At 34.9% G+C, this 26,091-nt stretch overlaps 1 protein-coding gene and 1 long non-coding RNA gene across 33 annotated transcripts in view; one reads left to right on the top strand and one right to left on the bottom strand.

Annotated features, from left to right (window-relative positions):
• Positions 1-26,091, bottom strand: part of LOC147833032 (uncharacterized) — a 248,845-nt gene that overhangs the window by 214,641 nt on the left and 8,113 nt on the right. The window lies entirely within an intron of this gene.
• On the top strand, positions 25,127-25,817 carry LOC141378532 (uncharacterized). The gene is made up of 4 exons (XR_015513171.1): positions 25,127-25,210; positions 25,331-25,385; positions 25,491-25,566; positions 25,641-25,817. It is a non-coding gene; the product is annotated as an uncharacterized LOC141378532 (long non-coding RNA).

The raw sequence follows: 26,091 nt of genomic DNA, 5'->3' as shown, positions 1-26,091 counted from the left end.
TTGATGGCTAAAGCGGCTGGTTAATTACCCGTGGATTAGCAATGCCACTCATTTAAAGAACTGGCAGGAAATCTCAGGTATTGCATGCAATTACTTACTCTGTGCAGTAAAGTTACTTATATAAAATAATAACAACAACAACAACAACATGAATAATAATATATATTTTATTATATTTAATTCATAATATTATAATGGTATAATTTGTATATACCTATTTATATTTATTTTATTTTGTGGGGTTACTTAATCGTTGTATTTTGTTTTATTTTATTTTTGAATTAATTGTATACTTTTTCAGCAATAATGCATACATAGATACAAACAACAAATTAAGATAATTAACAATTACTACTTAAATTACATGAAGCCTTGTTAAAGCAAGCATGCATAAAAAAATAATAATAAATAATAATAATAATGCCAATCATTTATTTTTTTGGTTCAGTTTATTTGTTTATTATTTAATTTGATTGGTTTTATATTTCTTTTATGATTATTATTTTATATTTTGAAAGAAATGTATACTTTTTCAGCAATAATGCATAAATAAGTACAAACAACAATTTTACATAATTAAAGAGCCCCTATTATGCATTGTAAAAGGTCATATTTTGGTCTTGGGGTTCTCCAATAATAGGCAACCAATGTCAAAAAACACTTTCATTGTCTTTTAATATGCATTTATTTTACTTAATTATCCCAAAAACTCCCACATGATTTGTTTAGCGATTCATTTGTTCCCAAACCCCTCATTCACATGAGGCTAATCTGCGCTGATTGGTCGGATGACCCAGTCTGTTGGGATTGGTCGACTGCGTTCAACACGTTTATGAAGTAGCACAGAGTATGTCTTAAACCTAACTCCCTAAGTAATAACAACCACACATTAAGTATAAATCCACACAGGGGCAAAAGAACTATTTTGAAAATTTACTGTGCTATATGTGTGTAGAAACAGCTGATGGTGGCCAAATAACAGACAGATGAAATGCATTTAAATCGGTAAAGGAAGAAGCACGAGTTGCATTTTCATCATGGTTTTACATGCAGTAAATAAATAGCCCATAAAGAGAGATACAGTACAAGCACTGTATTCTGTATTTTGCAAACTACAGAAAACAAGACAATAATTTTAGTTACACTTTAATGTTATGATCCGGAGGAAGAAACCGAGCCATATGAACTATAACAGTTACTGACAAAGTCCCATACATAATAGTTTATGCTCCTCCTTTAATTTAGCAAACAGCCAATGAATCCCAGGTTGCAGCATACTGTAGGTTATTGTATCAATAATCTAAAAAATGACAGGAACAAATGCGGCACTAGGATGGCTATACTGTGGTATCATTGTGAAAATGAACTTTAACCCTTTATTCCCCACAGCCAAATCTGTCAACGATCATCATCTTCGCATCATGATCATTCTCGTGATCCCCTGCGCTCTGCTAGTGTCTGAAAGGAAAGGCACGTTCACGTTTTATCAGATCGACACTTCGTATTTGGTGAAGCCTCATATCAATGTCGATGCATTCGGGCAAAAGATCCGCACCCAACACAAGTCATTTATTCGACTCTGAGTCAACCATTTTGTTGAAGAGTTAATAGTTTTATACACAGTGCACTTTCAGATTTAAACCTCAGCTGGATGTTTTCATTCACTTAGTGCTGATACACACTGCAATGAAGGTCATTTTCAAAAAAAAAAACATAATAGGGACTGTTTTAATTAAATGAAGCCTTAATTGTTAATTAAATAAAGTCTTGGTGAATATACATACATTCTAAACGATTAATGCAGCATGTTTATTATTTGATTGTATGTATTTGCTATTTCATTGCTATTTTATTTTATATTATTTTGAAAGAAATTATATTTTTTCAGCAATAATGCATAAATAAATAAATACATAAATTAAATAAATATATTACGATAATTAATTACTGTTTAAGATGAATCCTTATTTGTTAAATAACTGAAGCCTTAGTGAGCAGAAATAAAAATTTAAAAATTTTTAATAAGTTATTAATGCCAACCATTAGTCAGTTTGGAGTCAGTTCATTACTTATTTAATTTTATTTCACTGCTATTTTATAGTTTTAAAGAAATATATATTTTTTTAGCAATGATGCAAAAATAAATTCAATAAATTAAGATAATTAACAAATCACTAATTAAATTGTACCAAGCCTTGATAAATAAGTAAATCTTGTTGAGCAAACATAAAACCTTAAGTGATTACTGCAACTTGTGCCTTTTTAAATACCCTCAAATGCAGGTGTCACATGCTTTGCTTGTTTAATGAGAGCATGACCTAATTGTTTGAGTGGGTCTTTATCAAAGTTAGAGATGTGAAACAGGAACTGGATCAAGCCTCTAATGAGAAACCATGTTTGTTTGCGCCTTTAAGTAGCAATTGTTCAGCATCCATCCCAGCCATGTCTTCACCCGCAGTTTCTCCTGCCATTACAGGCCATTAATCTTCAGCAGGAGGTGCAGTGATCTTGAGCTAAATATAGCCGTGAGTCTGTGGGCTTGTGCAGAGTTGCTGAATGACTGATCATTGCTTCTTCTACACCTCTACAGCTAAAACTACACCACTCTTTCTCTCACTCATCTGTACACGGAAATCCTCATTTTATGGCATATAATAAACCTTCATTAATTCAGCGAAGAGTATACAGCCTGAGACATTTTTTATTGTGTTTAAGTTTTATATAAATAGGCAAGTTAGGTTAAATAGGCAAGTTATTGAATAACAGAGGTTTGTTCTGTAGATGATCAAAAAAATGCAAATGATAAAGTGGCAAATAGTTTTGACTTGATTTTTTATTTGCTTTCTTTGGCTTTTTACTAAAGCCAAAATAAAATATATAAGACTTTCCTCGAAAGATAAATATATACAGTATATATAGGAAATACTCTTAAAAATCCCTTTGTTTGTTAAACATCACTTAAGAAAGATAAAAAAAATAAAAAATTATTTTGACTTCAACTGTATATAATGATAATTATTTGGTTAGTTTTCTATTTGTTAGTTTTCCATTTGTTCACCACTTGCTTTAAAGCGTCTTTAGCAGCTGCATCAGCTCGCTCATTTCCTAAAAGCCCGCCATGTCCTGGAACCCAGCAAACAATGATGTGATAAAACTGATTTTGTAGTTGGTAAACTTTAGTTAAAATATCGCCAATCAAAGGATCATCATTCCTTGAAGATTTCATAACTTGGAGGCATGATTTGGAGTCTGTAAAAATTATAGATTTCTTTTGTTGGGCATCATATACTGCAATGCTAAAAGTATATAATGCTGAAGATGGCCATTTTGAGCTCAGAGAAAATAGTAGCTGTTTTTGTAGAATGTGCCTTTAAATGCAAATGAGCAGGTTCTCCCTGCCCACCGTGCTCACACGTGTCTGCTTCTCCTGCGTTATGTCACATAAACAGCACTTAGTGACAGAGATAAAAACAAAGCAGAATTTCAGTTTACAGGGTACCCCTGGGATCCTCCAAATGAAATTCAAAGCTTTAAAAACCTTTTTAATACCATTTCAAATGAAATTTAATGCCAACTGTGTACCCATTCCGACAGAAGTATGAGGGGAAAATGTCAAATCTGTATACATTTTAAACCCTAGAAAATAATTATGTACAAGTGGGCTACTTGAATTAAATAAAACATATTATTTAAATTATCAATAATATATAATACATACGCAATAGCGTAGTCGTCCACCTAGTAGCGAATATGAAGGTCAATAGGTGGTTGGCGCTGACGAGCAGTACTGCACAAGGTGTGTTTGGCACCCCTCATATGGAAGTCCAGGACCATAACACCCATCGTCGCTAGCTTGAAAGATTTCTGGCACCAACAGAATTAGGCGTCGCGGTCATTTCCTGGCAGAGGCTTGACCCAAACGTAATTCGGATTCCATGGCAACAGCAAATTAAACCAACACTTTTAGCAATTTTAGCTGACACAATTTTAGCTGACAAACTAGGCTAGTGTCTATCTTGTTCTATATCTCACTTGCCTAGTAACGGGTGCGTACGCTTTCACGTTTTCTGTTATGATGTGGAGCGCGAGGTGCACTCAATGTTATGCTACATGAATTTTTAATTAGCCAACATTATTAACAGTTAATTTTGTTACGGTAACTTACTTCAAGGAAAGGCAAAAATAAAAGAATAAAATAAAAACTCAATGTAACAAAATCGAAGACTTTGTATAGCAAATTCAAGGCTATTAAGGCCTTAATTTGAGATTATTAAATGTAAAACTTTTTTCAATGCTTTTAAGACCCCGCAGGTACTCTGGTTTATTAGTACCAAGTGAGGATATTTGATGTACTTGTGTTGGAGATTTTTTGACTTTTGTCAGGTAGTGTTGTTTTATGATTACCTGAATAAATTACAAAATGTTATGTTTCTTTTATCAACGCATTAGCTGTGTTTGCTATCAATTGGTTTCTAGACTTTGTAACCAGTCCTTTTTCAACCACCCCCGCCCCCCCAAAAAAAATCTAGCTTATCCATACCAATCACAAAATAATTTTAGAATACATAACTTGTATTAGTATTTCATTTCTTCTCTTCTTTGTAATCTATATTTTACTGAAGAGCAAAGGTTAATTTATTCATCTGCCTCAAAACAGGCAGTTGTACTGTTTTTGCAATCTTTAAACGTTACACGAAGAGCTGCTTGCTTTTGCACACAGACATACAATGTAAAGCTAATGGAAGGGCTATCAGGTGTCAGAGGGTTTTAACCTGCCTGCTACAGTCATCGGGGAGCTGACTCTAATATTAATACAAAGCCGATTAAGTCTCCACCACTAGACCCCTCACATAAAAAGACAGGCCAGGATTGGATGGCACCCTGAAGTGATACTATTACAGACGTATGCTGAGCAGACCATTGCTGTCTCTTTTTTTCTCATTCTGTCAAGGTCAGGCCTGTAGCTTGACACCTCTGCAGATCTTCCCATCATACACATGCTGCCACGGGCAATATTGCAAAAACTGACACTGCGTGCTACAGAAATGCTATTTTTATGTAGATATCAAGAGACGCTGAAATATATATAACACAAACTTAACAGAGAAAAATCTGCATACATCAACACTGTGCAAATCGCTGCATATAACAGGAATTACCAAATGCCATTCAAAATGTCTCGTTCTGGCATGTGGAAAATGTCAAATGTGACAGAGTGGGAACCTGCAGAAATAGCACTGGTGTTATGGAATGAGACTCTGAAAGCAAACAAAAGAGAACTGTATTTGCAAAGGGAGATATTACAAGGACAGGATCTTATTTCGTCTAATTAAATGTAAAAGCATTTAATTAACAGAAGGAGTTTTGGAGTTGCTTTATTCCTTCTCGGACAACTCAAAACTTTCACCATTGCTAACCGGAAACAACCAACAAGGCTAGTAATTTCATATTGTGTCCTACACATGGTGACATGGTATCTTTTCCATGTTAATACAAGTTTTTGACCTAACCATTCCAAACGACGCCATGGGAAATTTATATTTTAGAAACATTTTTTATTTCAAAATAGTCACAGCAAAAAAACAACATAAACTGCTATGTAGGATTGTCAAGATACCATCAATTCAGACCACGATACTATACCAGCTGAAGTATCACGATACCAAGTAGTATTGCAATACTGTATTAATTCATAACTCAAATCTACGAAATAAAGCAAATTGTCAGACATACTTTATTTTATATGTCATAATACTTGAATCAACTCCATTACCATCAGGGCTCAAAATTGCGACCATTTTGGTCGCATATGCGCCCGAAATTTTATCTATGCGACATCACAATAAATTTGGGAGCATTTGAGCTAGTGCATAAAATTGATGTTGTGCGATCGTTTTTTTACAGCAAAATGTTCACCACATGCACAGAATTAGGAGGCATTCACTCATTAAGCATCTTTGCACTTAAAAACACCAAAAGCAGCGCCCAGGAATGGTTTAAGACAGTTGACATGTCAACTTGCTGCAGTGAACAAAGCATGCAATGCTTGCCCCACCTTCAAGCTCTTCTTATTTGGCCCACTGCGCTAGAACAAAACGCGAATGGATTAGTTAATATCAGCCGTCTTAATATCAACTCAGTCCCGATGACAGGAAGCTAGAGCCGCGAAAATGTAAAGGTCCGGTTACAAGAGAATGAAAACAACACTGACAGATTTCGTTTTAAAAACCACCTAAAGCTACTAATAATGGCACATCTGATTAGTAAACATGTAATGAACGTCAATTCAGCATTTACACTTTTAGAGGAGTGAATAAAAGACTTCCAGTGTTTAAAGTCCGCTATGAAAATGACTGAAGCATTCACAGTAAAGCCGGTGGGACAGAGTTTTCAGGTAACAGTGTTTGCACTGAATCTACACATTTTAAGCATGAGATGTTCTACCGTTCACGGAGCATTTACCAAGATAAAACTAATATTGCAGCTTATGAAAAGACCTTTATTGCTATTAAGTTGACGTATGCAATTAATAAGTTATATGTCAATACCCTCTGTGAAATATGAGACACCACCTGTGAGAACAAAGTACAGTTATTATTGTTAATTCAGTTAATCTCATTTCACATCACGCTGAGTGTGCAGGGCCAGTGAGCGCATGCAGATTTTTGTTAATTTGTTAGTTGTGATTAGAGTGTTAATATATTATAAAATCTGTTAATATAAAACGTGTATTAACGGTGCTCATAATTTTTGGTGGATGCGACAAAATTTTGTCTGGTGCGCCTAAATTTTTGAAGTTTGGATCGTTAGTTGTGCACCTCGCTTAAACATTGCTTAATACACATAGGATGAACAACAATACGCAAATATCTTTACAAATGAAAAAGAATTAAAGGATTAAAATATTACAAAAATGATTACCTTCTAGCCTACATAAATATAAAAACCACCACTGCCTCCATGCCTTCATCTCAGGGGCTTTTTCAGTTTGTTCATAACAATTTGCTTTTGTATAATGTTATTAGTTGTAGTAGTAATTATTATAGACATATTTACATTTCTTTTATTAAAAACAAGCTTAAATTTGCCCACCTGTCAGGTTTTAGACGATATAGGCCATACCATGTGTATTTGGATATAACTCCGTTTTTTGAGCACACTTCGTTAATATCGTTCACTTATTCGTTTGCTTTAAATTAGAACTGAATTTAGAAATAGTTGACACAAATCTTTGCGCTTAACAGATGAAATTAATTATGTAGGCTAATGGATGTCTGTTTCCCTATCCACATGAGTACGCGCACAGAGTGAAAGTGAAAGTAAAGAATGAGGAGGCTCATTCTTTCATTCTCGCTAGTGAAGCATTAAGTTTTTCTTACCTATAAATTCTGTCATATAAATAGCTAATGCGCTATGGCACACACAACTGACTCTTAAAGGGAATGGGAGATGACTGGTTTGTTCTCAAAACACATCTATAACTTATCAAAAGAACAAGCTCAACCCTGTTAGAGCATGCGCCGTGGCGCAAAGCAAATTAATGCCATTAATGCTTTTGCGCCCTGCGCTTTGGACTTTGCGCCTAGATCGTCAAAATAGAGCCCTTATTATTACACTATGCCTAAGTATATCCAGATTTTCATGGCATGGCACCTTAAAACAACTGCATATATCAACAGCCTATATATAAAAAAGTGTGATTTGTTTCAACTCCAGGCTTTATTGTGTGCTTCTTTATTATAAACCTTTTCTTGGGATCTCCAGGATGTCAGTAGACAGGGTTTCGGTCTATTAACCTGAAGACTACAACGACTATCAATGTTCTAAAGTATTTTGAAAATTCCCGGCCTTGTATTCCTGCCATTGTAGGCAATATTTATCAAGGACACTTTTTTGTAGGACAAAACACAGGCAACTCACACAGTTAAACGTTTAAAGGTGCGAAACAAACCACTGGGAAAAGCATTTCTTCACAGCACAACCACACACTTTCTAGTAGGACCTTCTTTCACAGTTCATTAACCTACTTTCATATGCACATCTATTCAGAAAAGCAATCTCAGGCCAAGATGAGAGAAAGAAAGGCGATTTCTTTGAAGGCCTGCTCTCAGTCTGAAGGTGGCTGATTATTCTTGCATCTTTGTGCTCCAGTGCAGCTGAATTAAATTCTGGAATCAGATGTTTTTATTTGAATCGAGCCGGTGTGCTCTGAAGATAAGAATGGACTTTTTTTTATTCATCTTTCTAGTTCACCACTCATGTAACCAGAAGATTAAGCTAGGATGTGTGAACACAACATTTTTGCTTTAAAAGTAACTTTTTTCTTTCTTCTGAAGAGCTTGCTAAAAATCAGTTTATTTGCACAATATTAAGCGCGGAAAGAATTATGCAAATCAGACAACAGTACAAACACGCCTAAAAAAAATGTAGAGCTGAATGCAATTTGTATGGTGCAATTACCAATCTCACAGGAGTTGTACATTGTGAGAAATCCTACAACAATCTGCCAAATTGACTGCCAGCATCTCTCCAATGCATTCAAATACTTTGCACATTTGGATATGTGCCTGCCTTTGTTGCCTTCGCCATCATTTGATCATCGTTTGATAAAATAACCATGATCATTAGATGGGTTTTCCAACCCTGTTCCTGAAGGCACACCAACAGTACACATTTTCAACTTCTCTCTAATCAAACACACCTGAATAAACTCGCTCATTCATTAATTTTTCTTTAGCTTAGTCAACATTTCAGAGGAATACCAGAGCAAAATGAACCGCTAGCATATGTTTTACACAGCAGATGCTCTTCCAGCTGCAACCCAGGAGTGGGAAACACCCATATGCACTCATTCACTCACACACACACACACACACTCACACACTATGGTCAGTTTAGTTTATTCAATTCACCTACAGATGTTAACACTTCAATATGTTTCTTCTGCTCGCCGTCGCAGCAGTAAATGCACCTACAACTTTTGACCAATGGGATGCACTTTAATTATAGACTTTGTCAGCTAAAACATTAACACACAATTTTCAGCTTTTCCTTTTCACAATGCTGTATGTGTACTAGGGCTGGGCGGTATATCGGGTTCTGGGGATATATCGATACGATTCCCAACGCGATGTGGTATTTTCCAAAGTTATTCATATCGATATGGTTTGAGGCCACCCATGCGCATTCTGTGTGAAACAGACCACTTCAAGGTAGCACGTGAGCACCACTTGCACAAATGTGCGCATGCCCAAATGAATGATTCAATCCCCGAGTCATACAAAAGATTTGTTCAAAATGAACGAATCATTCAAGAATGACCCATCACTGATGCAACATGCAGGAACATGCAGTGCCGGTGTTGTATCTAAATCTGGCGACCCGGACAAATTTGACTCCCCTTCGGGTGCACGCACGTCATACAGCACCTGCTGCTGTCACCGCGGTTTATCAGAAACCTTTTATCGATCATTTCTTCTGCAACTGACAGAAAGAACGAACATAGAAGCTTTGACAAATTGACAAGCAGCACTTGAATGTGTTGAAAAGAATAAAAAAATGCCAAAATGGGAGGAACTTATACAGCATTTCGAAAATAAAACCACCTCATACTCACTGATTATATGTTCAGTATTTTTTACACGACAGTCTCTTCTTTACATGACTATTTAAATTTATTTGCTTAATCTGCCTTTCATCACAGTACTTTGAAACAATTTTGTTACTTCTCATATCTATAGTCTGTTCGTTTTCATCTCCTTATTTAATATTTAGCAAAACAAGTTAAGACAAGACTAAATAAAAAGTGTAGTATTATTTATATGGAGTGAAAGACTGATCTTTAGATATCTTTGATATGTGCACTGTTTAATAATTGTGCACAATACATACATGTAAATGTGTAACTAAAAAACACATACAGCTGATTTAATTGTTGCTGATTTAATCACACAACTGTGGTATACAGGATTACATAGAACACTGTAATTGTGACATAAAATGCTGTGTTTTTATTATTTTTATATTCAATGTGGTTGTTTTCTGTCCTACAATACTTTTTGTTGTGTTACTATTTAAGTGTTTTCTTTTTTGCTCTGACAATGTAGCAGTGTTTTCTATGGTTCTGTTTATTTTGTTATTTGCACAATAGCACAGTAGTGTATAGTTTTAAGCAATAAATGGTGAGAAGCATAGTCCTAGGTTGCGAATATTAAGCAAATATAAGAATTAAGTCCTTTAGCCTATATAGTGCTCTATTAAATTGCGTTGGGGTAAAAATAACGTTCGATTTCTAAACCCCTTTAGTTTTATCGAATATGAAAAAAAATCTCAAAATTTGCAATCAAATAAATAAATTAAACACAGATTGTAATGGTATACGTCAGTGGTTCCCAACAGGGGTGTCCTGGCCCACAAGCGGGCCTCAGCAAGCGTCATTTTTTTAACATTGCTTTGCAGTGGACAATTAGGAGAATGATCATCTTGCCTTAGTTCATTTTATTCCCTAGCTCATCAGTGGTCCTCAACCAGTTCGTGGATCAATTGGTAACAGAGTCTGAACAATATTTTAATAAGGATTTATTAAAAAAATAAATGTTCCCCTTAAAGGTATATCAATCAGTTATGTAAACAAAAAGTTTCGATAAAAGGAATTTTTGGTGCTTTAATAACCCTGTGGTTTGAGCATTGACACAAAGTGCGCTGCACTTCAAGCTTCCAATGCATGTTCCTGCTTTTGAGGTGTCACCCACTGTTTACTGCACGTCTTTAAACTGCAGGGGGAAACTGGAGCACCCAGAGGAAACCCACATGAACACGGAGAGAACATGGAAATTCCAAACAGAAATGCCAACTGGCCCAGCCAGGACTCAAACCAGTGATGTTCTTCCTGAGGCGACAGTGCTAACCTGAATCAACTCATCAGAACATAAGAGAATCAAATCCAAAACTTGAAATTATTGAGTCAGATAAGGAAGTCATCCCAAAAATGTACTGTTGGTGTGTCTCCAGGAACAGGGTTGGGAAACACTGCATTAGAGAATGCATATAAATATCTATTTAAATAAAATCATGTTTACTGCCTGCTTTTCGTGTGCTGTAACAACATGACATTAATTGCACCAGAAGAAAAGCAACGAGATCTGAGACCACAGTGTGTTTTATAATGAGCCTGTTTTAAATATGAGGCATGTTTGCACTAAAGACTGACAGTGACTTCAATTAAATATGGCACAGCTCTTTTTCAGAGCATTTAGCACCTGGCTTTGTTAGAATGTGGTAGTTAGAAAATGAGACGAGATGTTTTTCATGCTTAAGCGCTGCACGCAAAAGTTCAACTGTTTCATTAACATGCTATGCTTTTCATGTGTTGAGTTAAAGATTTAATGACTTGAAAATGTAGTTTGCGTATCTACACAGACAAACAGCAGTCCATTTATAAAGCATTTAAATGAGCGCAACTAAACCAAAGCAAGCGTATCGATTTTCTTTAATTTCTAAGGTGTTAGTAGGAACATCTAGGGAAATAAGAAAATTCTTTAATGTGTGCCAAATCAATATGTTAATTATATTCTGTGTGGCATTCTATTAGGCGGCTATCATGTAATGTACTCTGCACTCCTCTAAATGACTGACCTTTATTTTATGTCGTGTATTGATTTCTTCAGCTTCATGATGGTCAACCGAATCACATTTTCTGTTGATTTCTTTCCACTTATGATGCAGTATTGATGTGTTTTGGGTTGAGGAGCATCAATCAAGGACACAGAAACCGGTGAAGTGCCCTTATTATGGTATTTTCTGCTGGGTTCATATGTACTACACAGTCGATTTTGACTCCCAGGTCTTTTTTACACTATAGATGGGAAACCGCAGATTACACGCTGGTTTCTGAGCAATCATTAACAAGCCATTTTTAATGACATCTTTGAAGACGGAATAAGCTATTGACTTTCTGAAACAAGAGAGTAAACAAACCTTGAGGAAATATCATAATTGGTGACCTATTGTTGTCGCACTGTAAAAAAAACGTGTAAATTAGCAGGTTTTTCTTTGCTCATTTATGCTTTTGAATTGCATTATGATACCAAAGCAGAGATCAAGGTCCCGTAATTGAGTTTATGAACACAAATAAATGAATAACATTTGAGAATCACAAAATACTGAAACTGTTAAAGAGATAGTTCACCTAAAACTGAACATTCATCATTTACTCATCGTTCACTTCTTCCAAATCTGTTTTTTTTCTTCTGTTGAACCCACAATAAAATGTATTTTAAAGAAAGCTGAAAAACATATTGTTAAAATGTTTCTGATAAACCGCTGTTTGTTTACCTTCAAGCTCTGCTTCAGTTGCTTGATGCGTGTGCACATGAAGGAGTGCTCCAGTGAACGCCAGCACACACACACACACACACATTATGTACATCTCGACATGCGAAAGTGTTCCTCCGAATGTTTTTATCGAAGTAGTGAAATGTGTAAACATTTAGCTGCAGTCTGCACTTCTGCCTTTGTATGTCTGTGGGACAAATGCTAAAGCTTTAAATAAAAGTGAAAGCATCAACTAAAGCCTGACCGCTTCTACTGTATGTTTACAAATACAAGCGCTGCCATTTAGAGCTCGTTACTGGTTAATGATGTCAGAATTTACTGGCATTTTGGAATGAATGTGTGAATGGTCTTTTCCAAAAAAAAAAATTTAATTCTGGAACGTCCTTGCCTGTGTGAACAGCTCTTTTTTTAAAATTTAGCAGTAAAGTCGCTTCGGAAATTTTCCTAATATTAACTGGTATCGCTGTGTGAAAGGAGCTGATGTTTGTGGGGAACCAAGAAAAACCATTTGTTTAATGTTCAAATTGACAACTTTAACAACAGTAAAAATGACAAATTCTTCCCATTAGGGAAAACCAGCAACAATAAAGAATGCATGATTATATGGTGTTATGATTTGCTATCAAAAATTGTCATTAAAATAGAAGTCAATGGGGCAAAAACATCCACGGACATAATGAAAGGGTAGTAAATTTGCCCAAAGAGAGAATTGTTTAATTTTTTTGAACAGTTTCAAACCAATTTCCCAAAATATGAGTCAAAAAAAGATTTGTCACCAAAAAGCATTCCATTTGCTGAAACACAGAGAAAGTTGTGGCCAAATTAAGACTCTAACCACCCCAGAGTGGATGAAAACATCCCCAACAGCACATAAGGGTTAACTAACATTATACGAATTTGAAGCAAACACACACAGTGTTGTCCAGACGATTTAAAAAGACTGACCACTCATTCCAGGCAGTTCAGAATTGCTTCTCTATTTTTGGTAAACCAACTCCATTTATTGTGCACTTTGATACGTTTCAGACCTTTTACATGATACCCATGATGCAATGAAGCATTTGAGCTCTATGGAAGGAAAAGACTATTGACAATCAATTCAATGGTGCACTTGGTGGCTGCAAGGCATTTGACAGATGCAATTGACTGATTCCAGCTCTTCCTGGCTTTCGGATCATGTTTCCAACTCGTGGATGTCGTACCAATAAGTGAGCACGAATCTGATGCCGATGGAAACGCAACCCATCGATAGCCTAACATGAACAAACTGAACACAATACCTCAGCGTAGAACATGGCCGAGATTACAGCAGGATCTTTAGAGATTCAATCATGTCTGCTAAGCGGCTGTGAGCGGAATGCACTAGATAAATCACAGCGAACATGATCCTGCAAAGGCACACTCAAGGACAGCCGGCCACTTAATTCCGTGCATATCATTTTGTTTTAATGGTAGGCGGCAAAGTGTTTAAACTGTTTGCATTTTAATAGCGTCTGTGTTGGAAGAGAAGATGAGCTGGAATGAATATTAGAGTGGTCTATTTTACAGCCCATTCCTCGGGGGACATCCCCAGCCCAGCGGTATTTGTCACGCTCTGTATGGGAGTTAGAGACTTTAAAATATGAAGCCAACTTAATTTGGTAGGGTTTATCCCTCAGCTGAAATTGAAACAGCGATGTGTGTGTGTGTGTGATGTAATTCGTAGGTGTACCCTGTATCATCTTAACCCAAGTCTGTGCAAAGAGTTTGACTGGGAATATGTATTTGGTTTTGGTCATATTAGCTTCACATGCTATTTCATAGCATTAAAAAAAAAAACATTTTAAAACAATTTCTTTTCTATAACAGTAATGAGAAATAAAAAGACATCAACCAAAATAAATACACAAAATAAGATGCCAATCTTAAACTGACTTACATTGATAAAAAAAATAATAATCTACAATCTACAACCATTTTTAAGGCTTTACATTAAAAAAAAAAATAATTCCTTTAAAGTCTATCCAAATAAAAATAATTGTCTTATAATATCAAAAATAGGTCATTGCAAAAGTATATGTTTGACAGATAGGTTGCCACTGCAATACTGACAACATTAAGTATTTTCTTTAAGTGTCCACGAGTGTGTCTCGAGCAGGGGTTCCCAAACTTTTTCTTATAAAGGGACAAAAATCAAACTTGATTGAGAGCTGTGTACCGAAGTAAAACATACCCAATTGTATTAAATTAAATATGCCATGGGTAATAATTAAAAATAATGCTGTTTTAAAAAATATTAATTAATGATGCAGCATCTTTTTTTGACCATTTATAATAAACTTATTATAGTAAAAACATAATCTCATTTATATCACATTGAAGTTCAATGCCTAATACACTAGTCGAGCTGCTCCTGCCTTTGCCTTGATTTGCTCACAGATGTCTTTTGCGTTGTTCTCTGTCTGCCAACTGACAGGATTTATATTTTCAAAGTCTGATTTATTTGCAACATTTAATTGAAACATCAACTTTTTTGTAGCTCCACAATTAAACAAAGAAACCAAAGCTTCCATTAAATTTGAAACGACGATCTCTGTTAAAAGCTATTCGCTCAACCAACTCCCCATTATTCACCCTCTCTTTTCACTATATACAGTGCATCCAGAAAGTATTTATAGTGCTTCACTTTTTTTTTTTACTTTTTTTTTTGTTACAGTCTTATTCCAAAATTTATTAAATTCATTTATTTCCTCAAAATTTTACACACAAAACCTCATAATGGCAATGTGAAAAAAAGATGTTTTGAAATTGTTGCAAATTTATTAAAAATAAAAAACTCAAACCAAATTTGCTGTGGCCCTACTTTGGGCACCTCTGGTATAGAGTGTCCAATACTTTTAATGATTTATAAATAACCTTATCATGTCTTTGATTAAAAAACAGTTAGATTTAAACTTATAAATTGAGCAAATTTGCTTTGAGTAACATTTTATAATACTGATTTTAAAAAAAACAATACAAATAATGTAAGATATGTGTATCTTAAAAAGCTCAGAGCTGGTGTACATAATGGTATGCTGTTAACTGCATCTCAAATCGCACTATCACTATTCAATAAAATTTTGTAGATTAAACAGTATAACTCATGCATTCACTTAAAAAAAAAAAAAAAAATATATATATATATATATATATATATATATATATATATATATATATATAAAGGGAAATATAAAGCATAAATAGTCATCACTTTAGATTAGGTCACAAAACTGCATAAAGTTGAGTTAGTTCAGCAATAATTAACATCCATAGTAACTATTAATATATGCCTGAATAATAATATATATAAACATTGATTTCAATAGTTTATTAATCAATTACTAACTCATTCTGAATGATCTTAAAAAACAACCATCTATGCTTTAATAACTGCTTTGTAAATAACGCAATACTGAATTTAGTAATGAAAAATAAATCATTAACAAAGTATGAAAGTACAATTAATAAGCACATTATAAATGTGGGTATACGTCTAGAGCATTTATAGCAGCAGTTATAAACTGCTTACTAATGTTTATTAATGTAGAGTTGATGCTTAACAGATAATGAATTCCCTATTTGCTAATGCTTAATAAATGGCTCATAGTGTGTAGTTATTATAAAGAGTTACCAACATTTTTTATTATCAATTAATCTAAATTTTAAAAAAAATCCCAGCAAGTATAAGAAAATTCACAGTAGCTTCTAAGGATTTGTTTTGGTTTTCAAAATAATGTTGAACTCTTTATGCACTCAACAGTTGCAGATTCGCTAAGATAGTGGAAGGAGATGAGCTATCGACCACTGAGGTTGGATTACTTTAATTATTTTGGATTGTGCAAGCAAAAATCTCCAACGCAAGCAATTATTCCCCATATACCCTCCCAATGGTGAATGCGATTGTACCCAGGATAGGTATTATTTGGTAGTTTAGTCATTTATTTCACATATTTGGCAACTGTTAAACATCAACTGGAAAATAGTTTGAATATCTGTTTAGTGAAAATAAATGTTAGTGTTCCATTTAGACACACTCATACACCACTTATTTGAATGTAAATGTGCACAGTGTTTCATTTAGGATGCAACCTATATGTATTAATGGTACAAATAATAGCACTTTTAATATATAGTTATTTTAATATGTAATATATTTAATATATAATCACAAACATTTACAGTTTTTGTTCTGTTCCATGTTGCACATTATAAAAATGATGCTGCAGTTTCAGACTTGCTTTCTAATTAGATGTTCTATATCTGTTCTATATTAGTCTGCCATGTTGCTTAGTGACAATCAAGTGATAATCAGAATAAAAGACTATAATAAATGAACTGCTTATTTGTGTAAACCTGGTAATACATGTATGCGGTGACATTTGAACTTGTCCTACTTCAGAGATGTCTTTTGTCTCCATATCATAATCATGAGAGAAATGTAGAGTAAGACATATTTAGAACCACTTATTTTCAATGCTCTCAAGATTTACAGGAAGAAATAAAACCAATTCACTTGTGCAAAACACAGGATACAGAAAGTGATGCGCCCAGCACTTAGCCCCAACTCAGTGTTATTAATACTAGATGCTGCAGTCCATCAGATCAATGACAAGAAGCTAATAATTTCTATCAACAACCTGTGCTGCTAAGCAAAAAGCTGGTTATAGGACAACTGAGCTGCGGTCACCTATAATTAGGCACTGGCAGCTCTTTTGTGTGTGTGTGTGTAGCTGAACTAGTGCTTTTTTGAAACAGTGAATAAAAGAATAATTGGACATTGTATAATGAGTGTGTTGTAAAGCGAGTCCGTTAGTAGGTGTTTGAGAGTGGGTGTTCAAGGCTTTTGGCTTCCTCTGTTTAAATTGAATATCTCAACAAAAGCAGCACATGGGATTGTTAGAATCAAGAGTGGAGATTCTATTCAGATTTTAATTGATTCTAGACTGAAACGAGCTAAACTGTTAGACAACAGTTTCAGGGCACACTGACATGGTGGTCATATCACATTGTGCTTTTACAGCACATATCTTTCACAAATAGGTGACCCATGATGACATTGAAATGAGATCTGTATTGGATATGTTACAAAATCTCATTTGAATGTGATATATGAACAGTTTAAAATGAATAAACAAATTAAAATGCATATATACTAGGGCTGCATGATATTGGAAAAATCTGATTTTGCGATAATTTATTTTTCTTTAATGTGTATTGCAATACGAAGACAGTTCTGGGGAGTCAAAACAGTGTTCAGGTAAAAAAAAATAATAATAATCACAATGCAAGAAATACTTTTCTTACTTTGTCTCGTTTCTAGTCCAAATATTTAAAAACTTTTAAGTTTTAGGTTTTCCTTAAAACAAGCAAAATTATCAGCCAGTGGGGTAAGTCAAATAATCTTGTCTTAGCATACACATAAAAGACAAATGCATTTGAAATTCAAATCCTCTAAAGCAGGGCTATTCAATTAGCGGCCCATGGACCGAACTTGGCCACTGATACAATTTGTTCTGACCCTTCAAATAGTGTGACCATCAAAAATAATTTTAGCTGGACATCCATCGTAAAGAACTGCAGGTATGAGTAGGTAACTGGTGGGCGATCAGGCTGGCCCACAATGTAAAGCGCTATAGAAATAAAGATGAATTAAATTGAAAATTTTATTGTCTTTGCTTTGAAAATTGCATGTTTGAACTAAAAACAAGACAAATTTCTAAGAAAAACATTTTGCATAAATCGTATATATATTCCATATAAATACAGTAATTAAATACAATTCTGTGGCTTCCATTCAACTATAAATCAGACTTAACATTAGGCATGGGACAATAACTGTGTTCAAGGTATAAAGCACTTTTGGAAAAGTCAAGGTTTTAACTTTTTTTTTTAAAATGTCTAAATTTTCTGCTACAGTATACTGTTCCTATGGTGTGAGTGAGATTTTTTTTATTTTATTTTTTTACATTTTTTTGTTGTTGTTTTTTTTTTTTCAGGACAACATTATCTCCAGCAGAAAAGATCTCCACAGTTTCCGTTTTAATTTTTGTAAAAAAATAAAAAAATTAATAAATAAATAAAAAATCTATGTTGACAAATGAAGCCAGAAGTCAATAATTCATTTAAATGATTTAGCCTGACATGTTTACGGCTCCAAAATATTTGAACTGTTTCTCAAATTATAATATATTTTGTTTACAAAAGGTTTTGTTTTTTACCCAGACATTTAAAAGGAATATATTTTAGAGCACTAATCTCTATATCGTGATACTGTGCAACCGTGATATTTTTATCTAAGGTTATCATACCATCAGAATCTCATACCGGCCCATGCCAACTTAACATTGCATTACTTGTGATGTGACTATTGCGGGTACGCACATTGAGATATTGATGCTGAAATAATTTATATTTAGCAGCCCTAATTTGTCCTTAAAATAGATGTTTAGCTTGCCCAATCTCTGAAAATAAATAACTTATTAATTAAAAACTTTACTTATACAATTATACAAAAATATACAATTTTAAACTACCTTTTGGGGAAAAAAAGCAGAAATGAAAAAAGTATTGTTGCAGATCTCGTTAAATAGAGAACACACTTCACAACTCACTGATCGACTGAAATGGACAATAAAAACATTTTATAAAGGTTGGTTGGTCGTTTATGGGCTGTTAAATATGACATCTGTTAACCCTTGAAATAATCATTCTGGTCTTGACCTTCTCAGCTGTAACAATGTTAAAAAAGGATACAAAAAATATACCATACTACAGTATTCTAAATTATTATGTTACTTTTTACAGTAGCTGCCAAAACAAAACAGTTTTAATAAATGAACGATACACTCAATACTTCATTTAAAACATTTTAAATTAATACAAATATCCATTTTATTTAATATTAAGTTAATATTAAGTATCTTCTGGCTGAAATACTTTACAAATTACAAATAATGGATTTAAATTGTTAAAAAGACAAATGGAAAAATGCAAACCTCACAAAATGTGAAGAAAAGAAGAAAGTGGATAAAAAATATATAATAATAATACAGTAGTTTGACCTTGTGAGATGGATAATGAAAAATTCAACATTCCCTGAAGGCTAAGCGTAGGCTTTCTCTGATAATTTTACAGAAAAATGGACAATGCATCAAAATGGATGCATTTGCAGTGAATTTCAAAATGCTTCACTAATTGTCAAGAGTGGCAGGTTCCCATTTTCTATCATATTCATGTAAAGTGCCAGCTGGCAAGACTGTATTTCTGTATATGTGCCAATCACTGACCGCTGACCATTCTCATCACACACACGCACACACAAACACGCAGTCACAATGTGCTGGCACTGATAGGCATTCAAAATGTCTAAACCAACAAAAAGCGATTTTTTAAAAACTATTTAAACTCAAAAAAGCTGCTGTTACCATTTATCATAAACCACAGCTCTGCACAAGACAGAATGACAAATTCTGAGTGATGATCATTGTTTTATTAGTGTCCTTAATAAATCATCTCAACACTGACTGTATTTTCTGACTGAATGTGATGGATTATGCCTAAATGCACAAACAAGATTATGTATCGCAGATCAATGTTATTATGTGAAACAACAAATTAAACACATGGAGAATTTAAGTGTCCATACACTCTCAGAAAAAAAGGTACAATGAGGGTACAATTTTATTCCTAGAGGGAACAAAATATAAAATTGTACCTTTAAAGGTCCCATATTGGTCCTTAGGGTACAATTTTGTACTCAAATGGGCAGTTACCAACCAAAAAGCGGCCTGCTCCACAACCACCTATGAGCCCACCTGGAAGAGCCCTCCGATCACACCGCCAGGGCCCAAACAACAACGCCCCATCTTCAGCTGGTGAACACAAGAGCTCTCTGTGATGTGTGTCGGGGACCTGCTTAGATAACAGTGTCTTTATCAAATGTTTTCAGAACAAGCAGGAACCCAGTGTGTCTGTAGCTTTCTCTAAGCAGATATGTGTTGTGTTAAGTGACAGAAAACCAAAGACTTCATCAGGCCGTATAGCAAATCATTCAAATCTGGTGTCTATTAAATGTAGATCTGAGACTACTATAGAAAAAACAGCTAAAACTGTTAAGTTAGCGCTTTTAAACATCAGATCGCTCAACAATAAGTCTCTTTTAGTCAATGATTTTATCAACACAAATTGCCTTGATTTTATGCTTTTAACTGAAACTTGGCTAGATGACAGTTGTAGCGCAGCAGTTCTAAATGAAGCAGCTCCTTTAAACTTTGACTTTTTGAGTGTTTGCAGAGCTAATAGGAGAGGTGGAGGCATCGTTGCCCTGTTTAAAGATGACTATGAATGTAAACAAGTGTCATTTGGTGACTATCTGTCTTTTGAATATCTGAGTATAGCACTAAAAGGTGCTCCACGCATCTTACTAATCATTATCTACAGACCTCCAAAATATTCTCCAGCTTTTATTGAGGATTTTACAGAGCTGTTATCAATAGTAACCTCTGAATTTGATTATTTTAGTATTGCTGGGGATTTTAATATTCACATTGATAATCCAGAAATCAATGCTGTAAAAGAACTGATGACTGTTTTTAACACTTTTGATCTGACTCAGCATGTTCAAGGACCCACACACAATCGTGGACACACTCTTGATCTACTTATAACTAAGGGTTTACACATTTCATCAACTGTTGTTAAGGATGTGGCACTATCTGATCATTTCTGTATCTTTTTTGATATATTGATCACTCCAGCTATTAAAGACAGATCAGTCTCTGTCAGAAAGAGATGCATAAATGAGAACACTAGTGAGCAGTTTATGAAGGCCATATCACTAGCACCAAGTATATCTGCAGATTCTGTTGATTCTCTCCTTGATTTATTCAATTCGAAAATTGAGAATGTCATAAATGACATCGCTCCTGTTAAAGTCAAGAAGATGACTGGCAGGCAAAAGGGATCTTGGACAAGGTCACCGAAAGTACAAATGATGAAAAGACAGTGCAGAAAAGCTGAGCGTATGTGGAGAAAAACGAAACTAGTAGTCCATTATAACATCTATAAAGACAGTCTTCATGCCTTTAATATGGAACTAAACACTGCTAGACAGACTTTCTTTTCAAGCCTTATAAACAGCAACTTAAATAATGCTCGTACACTCTTTGCAACGATAGAGAGACTCACAAACCCCCCCAGTCAGATTCCCAGTGAGCTCCTCTCTGAAAGCAAATGTAATGAGTTTGCTCATTTCTTCACTGATAAGATTTATAATATCAGAAAGGCAATCAGCTCATCCAATCAACCAAGTTGTGTCGATATCAAACAAGCTCAACCACAACTTAAGAAATCAGACACTATGTCTGATTTCATGGCAATTAACAGCAAAATCTTAGAAGAGACTGTGCAAGTTATGAAAACATCAACCTGCAGTCTTGACACGCTCCCCACATCATTCTTCAAAACGGTGTTTACATGTTTAGAAATGGATCTTCTTAAAGTGGTAAATGCTTCACTTCTATCAGGGGTTTTTCCAACCTCACTTAAAACTGCAGTTGTTAAACCCCTCTTGAAGAAGAGCAACCTGGATAACACCCTATTGAGCAATTACAGGCCAATCTCAAATCTCCCTTTCATTGGCAAAATCATTGAAAAAGTTGTTTTTAACCAGGTTAACAAGTTCTTAAACTTCAGGGGGTGTTTAGACAATTTTCAATCGGGGTTCAGAGCACATCACAGTACAGAGAGCGCTCTTATAAAGATAATCAATGATATACGCCTAAATACAGATTCAGGTAAAATAACAGTGCTGGTATTGTTGGATCTCAGTGCTGCATTTGACACTGTCGATCACAGCATACTTCTGGATAGGCTGGAAAACTGGGTCGGGCTATCTGGCACGGTCCTCAAATGGTTTAGATCTTACCTAGAAGGTAGAGGTTACCATGTCAGTATAGGTGACCATAGGTCGAGGTGGACACCCATGACGTGTGGAGTCCCACAAGGCTCGATTCTTGCACCTCTCCTGTTCAACCTTTACATGCTCCCTCTAAGCCAAATAATGAGAAAGAACCAAATCTCCTACCACAGCTATGCTGATGACACTCAGATCTACCTAGCCTTACTGCCTAATGACTACAGCCCCATTGACACCCTCTGCCAATGCATTGATGAAATGAGCAATTGGATGTGCCAAAACTTTCTTCAGTTAAACAAAGAGAAAACTGAAATTATTGTGTTTGGAAACAAAGATGAGGTTCTCAAGGTAAATGCGTACCTTGACACTAAAGGTCAAACGACAAAAAATAAGGTCAAGAATCTTGGTGTGACTCTGGAGTCAGATCTGAGTTTCAACAGTCATGTCAAAGCAGTCAGTAAATCAGCATACTATCATCTCAAAAACATAGCAAGAATCAGATGCTTTGTTTCTAGTGAAGATTTAGAAAAACTTGTTCATGCTTTTATCAGCAGCAGGGTGGATTACTGTAATGGACTCCTCACTGGCCTTCCTAAAAAGACAGTCAGACAGTTGCAGCTCATCCAGAACGCTGCAGCCAGAATTCTAACCAGAACCAGAAAATCAGAGCACATCACACCTGTCCTCAGGTCTTTACACTGGCTGCCAGTTACATTCAGAATAGATTTTAAAGTATTATTACTGGTCTATAAATCACTAAATGGCCTAGGACCTAAATACATCACAGATATGCTCACTCAATACAAACCTAACAGATCACTCAGATCTTTAGGATCATATAAACTAGAAGTTCCAAGAGTTCAGTCAAAGCAGGGTGAATCGGCTTTTAGCCACTACGCCCCTCGCTGCTGGAATCAGCTTCCAGAAATGATCAGATGTGCTCCAACATTAGGCACATTCAAATCAAGACTGAAAACACTTCTGTTTAGCTGTGCCTTTACTGAATGAGCACTGTGCTGCGTCCGACAGATTGCACTATCATGTTTTTCTCTTCTTCTTCATTCTTTTATATCACATTTTACCTGTTTTTATGTTTTGTTTTGTTTTTATGCATTTTTATTATTTGTTTTTATTTTTATTTATTTTTTTACTTGTTTCTTTTATTCTTGTTTATGTAAAGCACTTTGAATTGCCACTGTGTATGAAATGTGCTATATAAATAAACTTGCCTTGCCTTGCCTTGCCTATAAAGGTACAAATGTCCAGATTTAGGTTTGAAAGGTACATTTTTGTACCTTTTATAGCACATTTGGATACAAAATTGTACCGTAAAGGACCAATTTGGCACCTTTAAAGGTACAATTATATATTTTGTTTCCCTATAGGAACAAAATTGTACCCTCAGCTCATGATAAGATCAAGACACCATATAACACTAATTTAAATGTATTAATCCTAAAAATTAATACTAAAATACATAATTTAAAAATATAATAAATAAATAAATTGATTGAATTAAATATTTTAATAATGACATTTTTTCATGTATTTAAATTACATTTTTACTCAAAAATGTTAATAAATTAATTTATAATTGAATGTAATTTTAATCATTAAAAAACGTAAATACTGGTCTTTGCTTACTGTTTAAGACCTTATAGTTTATAGGATGTAGAATAAGAACCATGCAGAGTGACAGCATCTTCATACAGGTGGTGATGTTGCTGTCTCTTTAAGAATTTGGCTTGTTGAGACGTTATAGTAGTGTTTGTTACTGAGGCGGTCCGTCGAGTATGCTGGCTGTTTACACAGAACTTCGCACGCTTTTCAAAGAAAAGTCTATTTTGGAGTCCACACTTTTCAGGTAAGAATGTATTAAAGATGTATTTTCAGTCTCATTTTTACATGTGAAGCCGTGTTCTGTTGATTTTGTCTGACTCTCGGGTCTCGGCTTTCCCCCGCTTTAAGTGCTCCGGGCAGGCCTGCAGGATGGAGTTTGCTAAGATGTCTGCTGCTTATTAAAGAAGTTAATACAATGTGATATCGAAGTCACCGAGGGACATAACGTTATAGACGGTGAGTACTATATGCTGTTAGTTCCCTTTATCGCCTACGTTACGTATTCGCGCCTTATATCTTACGTTACGTTACTGCTTTATTAATAAGTGTTGCCGCGGCGGAATATAATCGCAACCAAGATAGCAAAATACACTCGAGCCAGTTGCGGCGGCAGAAGCGAGCCGACGCTGCCGTATCCGTGCACCGGAATCGGGCCGTGAGTAATGTGCGGTGTGGCCCGGAGCTGGCTTCGTATACCTTGATATAAAACCTTTTGTTATTAATACTGGAAATTTGTAATTATCGATAATGTTTTATATTCTGAGGCCATTTTTCTAGCCACGGTTGACCGCTGAAATGTAATTTTAGACAGTTATATAAGTTACACCGCCATTTTGTGAAGAAAAATCACAATTTTGTCAGCGGCAAATCGACTGATTATGTAAACGTGGCTAGTTACAAACGTGGCGTGTGTATGCTTGTACATATCTTCGTTTTAGTGTCTAAGTTACATTAATGTTGAGGAGTGTCCACAAACTCTCATGTCCAGAATTGTTGGTGCTTTACTATCGTTTAACGTTATACTTATGTTAATGTAGAATTATTAACATACCATGTTGTATAAATCTACGTTTTAAGTTATACTTTGTTCCTTAATGTAATAATTTGTCTCATCTGTTCTGAAACTGGTACCTTGAGCTATTTTACCTATTTTATTAATATCCCAAAATAAATAAATAGTTATTGCTTTATCTTATTGCTTTCCAGAAGTTTTTGAAGTTTCCAATTGTCTTTCAGGACAAGATTGAACAACAGACTGCAGCCTAACAGCATCAGACAAATGAAGGCATGTCATATGAAAGCATGGCTCAGTTACAAGATGTAAGTATGTCTCATTATCTATACCATGGTTTTAATGGCTTACATACTATTTTAAATTTGTAGGTTTTTACTTACAAACAACAATAAATGTACACCCACATGTTTAAAATTATTTTCTAGGTTTTCATCGAAAGATGAGAGATCAACTGAAGAATGCTATGGACCTGACTCTAAGGTACTCTTTCTAAACTTTCTCCGCTTGATTATTATTATTAAATTCTAGCTTTGGATGGATTCCTTCATATTTGTTTGTATGCCACTGCCACATCTTATGTTCCAGGAATTGATTTTACAGCAGCTCTTCTCATGTTGCCAGCCTTGTTAAGCGAGACACTTCAACATTTCGTTGTGCTCTGGTGCGTATGTTGTTTTCTGTTTAGTATATGCTGTGATAAATGCATTTTATAATGCTTGATATTCTTTATATTAGGATGACGCAGTGGGTAGTGCTGTCACCTTACAGCAAGAAGGTCGCTGGTTCGAGCCTCGGCTGGGTCAGTTGGCATTTGTGTGAGGAGTTTGCATATTCTTCCAGTGTTCGTGAGGGTTTCCTCCAAGTGCTCCGGTTTCCCCACAAGTCCAAAGACATGCGCTATAGCTGAATTTGGTAAGCTTATTTGTCTGTAGTGTATAAATGTGTGTGTGAATAAGTGTGTCTGGATGTTTCGTAATACTGGGTTGCAGCTAGAAGGGCATTTGCTGAATAAAACATATGCTGGATAAGTTGGTGGTTCATTCCACTGTGGCAACCCCAGATAAATAAAGGGACTAAGCTGAAAAAAAATCGAATGAATTAATGAAATTAATATTAGTCTTTTAATCTGTGATACTTTTTTTTTTTTTTTAATCAGTGAATATTAATTATTTTACTTTCTATGCAT

This window comes from Danio rerio, chromosome 17, assembly GCF_052040795.2.
Source record: "Danio rerio strain M-AB ecotype USA chromosome 17, GRCz13ab, whole genome shotgun sequence".
Classification (NCBI taxonomy): Eukaryota; Metazoa; Chordata; class Actinopteri; order Cypriniformes; family Danionidae; genus Danio; species Danio rerio.
Note: the sequence above shows the minus strand (reverse complement) of the source record. Positions and strands in the feature narration are given on the sequence as shown.